Below are 3,559 nucleotides of genomic sequence, written 5' to 3'. Positions count from 1 at the left end.
TTTCTCATCTTCTCATTGAGTGGAAGAGCTAATGTGACGTCCTTCAGCTTAATAGTGGTCTTACCATGCAGGATGCTTGTTTCTAAATTATTATAGGAAGATATCAACGACTTCAGGAGCAAGATGACTTAATCTTCTTCCTCGATCTTTACTACGAGATTGGCAAGCTATGTGATTAATCCATTAAATATATTTAAATATGATAAAAATTCGTACATTTACCCATATATAGGGCATATAGCTGCTTCTTTAGGTACAATTTATTTGTCAGCGATTTGGACATGTATAGGCTTTTCAACCTTGTCCAAACGCCACATTCATTATCTTCATCAATGATGTTATTTACCGAATTATCTGATAAGTGCAACCTGATTGCACTAGCAGCCTTTTCATTCAAGTCAGTTCAATCTTTAAATTTTATGACATCGGGCTTCTTGGCATCACCGTCTAATGCTTTATGTAATCCTTGTTGGACGAGCAGATCCCCTATTCTTCTTTTCTTTGTTGAGAAACCATTAACTCTATTGAACTTTTCTACCTCGTACTTTATTTTAGACATTTTATCTTTTTACCGAGTATAGTACTACTGACCGTGAATAGTATTTCAACGAGTAGAACCTGTACTCTGACACCCGTTGTTGGAAATAAACCCGCACTGTAAATAAAATTCATGATAATACTAAAATATAATTTAGCATCGAGATACGTTAATCAATAAGAATAAAAGAGTAATAATGATACCAAGATTTTTACGTGAAAAATTCTTTTAAATAAGAAAAAAAAAACTATGACCCCGAGAGGAGCAACTGATATCACTATAGCAAAAAATTTTACACTTTATAGGTCGAATAAAATACTTTAAAAATTACTACAATACTCGGTAGACATAACTCTCTTTTGATATTTCCATACCTTTTGTGTTGCCTCACTATTTCTTTTTCACTTTGTTGGTGCGTTGAAAGAAGTGAAACAACACTCCTTTTATAGGAGTGCAATCCGTAGCCTTCAAGAAAGCTACATGATACAAGTCTCCTTTATTCATTTCCAAACTTGGGGTCAAATTAATAATATGCAGGTGGCTATTAGATCCGATAGACCCCACAAGAAACACACTCAATTGGTTGACACTTGAAAATTTTGCAGGTGTGGGCAATAGAAGCAGGTTTACAAAGCACAATTTGCAATTATAAATATGTGCTGGTACTATTTAATTGGAGTACCTATTGAAGCTTTACTTGCATATCTAGCTCATCTTCAAGTGAAGGTAGTTTTCACTTAAAATCAAGATTCTCTAGACTTCTGTTTACAGTTTGCACTTAAAGACCTCAGAAGTTTGTTGCCTTATTTAATCTCAGCAAACATTGGGGAAATAAGAGTTTGTTTAACGTGAAATTTAAGAAATGATTATTTGAAAAGGTTGTAGTAGTAGCGTAGAGGGTGATGTTTGTATTAGGCGCACACCACGGTTCGAACCTCGTCACGGACAAAAAGCTTAGTATTAAAGCGGAGAAAGATAGCGGGGCGAACTCATTTCATTATTGACTTTACTTTTTTTTTTCTTTTCTGTTTTTGTTATTAGGGTATATGGATTGGAAAGATATGTGGAGTACTTACTCAGTTAGCTGCATTATGCTTTATGACATGGAGAGTAGCTTGGAATGAAGATATATAAAATTTTTATGCAAATTTTCTGTGTAAAATAAACTTATAAATACCATACTAATTTCTATAGTTTAAAAATCATATTGTAGGTACTAAGGCCAAACAACGATTCAAAGCCACTAACAATATCAATGTACCAAGTCATGTCAAATGTAACGATTTAGATTTTAAAGATAATATTTAGTGTTGGAAAATATATAAGATTTGAAGGATTACCAAAGCAAAATGATACAAATCGTTAATGTTTCTCTTGTTCACGTGCTTACATTCACCGCTCTATTGAATTGAAGAGTAATGCATATAACTACAATGGATGATCCTTGCCCGATGCTTAAAACCAAAAAGATAACATATCTAACTTTTTCTATTCATAAAACCAAAAAAGAAACACTTTTCTATTCTTTCCATCCTCAAATGACAAAGTATAAGAATAGGAGAGTTGTTATGAAATAAAAATAACTTATAAAATATAAATAACAAATAGAGATAAAAAGGAGGAGTTTTTCTTCTTCAATTGTGTGTCATTTACAATCTGGTTACAAGCCAATTTATTGGCATAAAAAGGTCAAGACCACTATAGTAAAATAGTGCAAGGCATGGATATAAAGTATGAAAATTCATCCACAAACTATTCACACATGGACGTTCATCCACATACTATTTACAACACTCCCATTCTGATAGCGATGTAAAAAAAAATATGCATCATTAGGAGCTTAATAGGAAAAACCTGGGAAGTACATAGTTATTTATAATACACATTACTTGATGACTCATTAAAAACCTTACCAGGAAAACCCAATAGGACAAAACCTTAGTTAAGGAAAAAAGAGTACAACATGTAATTTTACTCCTCCTGATTAAAATATCATTTAAGGTCTTAGAGACACCGCATTCCAATCTTTTATATTAACTTCTCAAATGTTGAGGTTGGTAATGCCTTAGTAAACAGATCCGCCAAATTATCACTTGAACGAACTTGTTGAACACCTATTTCACCATTCTTTTAAAGATCATGTGTGAAGAAGAATTTTGGTGAAATATGTCTTGTTTAGTCTCCTTTAATGTATCCTCCTTTCAGTTGAGCTATACATGCAACACTGTCTTCATATAATGTTGTTGGAATATTTCCTTTCAAAGAAAGACCACATATTTCCTGAATGTGTTGAGTTATTGATATCAACCAATTGCATTCTCAATTTGGTTCATGAATGTCTATTATCTCTGCATGATTTGAAGAAGTAGCAACCATAGTCTATTTTATGAACACCATGATATGGATGTACCTCCACATGTAAATAAGTAGTCTGTTTGAGATCGAGCTTTATGTGAATTAGACAAATATCCTGCATCTGCATAACCAATTAATGCTGACTTGGATTTATTTGAATAGAATAAACCCATATCAATGCTCCCTATGAGGTATCTAAATATATGCTTAATACCATTTCAATATCTTTGTTGAGGAAGAACTAAATTTTACTAACAAGCTTACTAAGAAAGCTATATATGGTCGAGAATTAATGACAAGATATATTAATGGCCCAATTGCACTAAGATATGGTATTTCGGCACCACGAAACTCTTTATCATTTTCATGAGGTCGGAATAAATTTTTGTTTATATCAAGTGATCTCACAATTATCGGGGTACTCAATGGATGTGCTTTATCCATATAGAATCACTTTAAGATCTTTTCGGTGTACATTAATTGATGGACAAAAATTCCATCTTTCATATACTTAATTTGTCGACCAAGATAAAATCTTGTCTTTCCAAGATTTTTAATTTCAAATTCTTTCTTCAAATAATTTACTGCTTTTGGAAGTTCCCCAAAAGTTCTAATGATATTTAAATCATCAACATACACAACGATTATAACAAATTTAGATCAAGA

This window comes from Nicotiana tabacum, chromosome 5 (genome assembly GCF_000715075.1).
Source record: "Nicotiana tabacum cultivar K326 chromosome 5, ASM71507v2, whole genome shotgun sequence".
Taxonomy (NCBI): Eukaryota; Viridiplantae; Streptophyta; class Magnoliopsida; order Solanales; family Solanaceae; genus Nicotiana; species Nicotiana tabacum.
The sequence above is the reverse complement of the archived record's forward strand: the minus strand, read 5'-3'. Positions refer to the sequence as shown.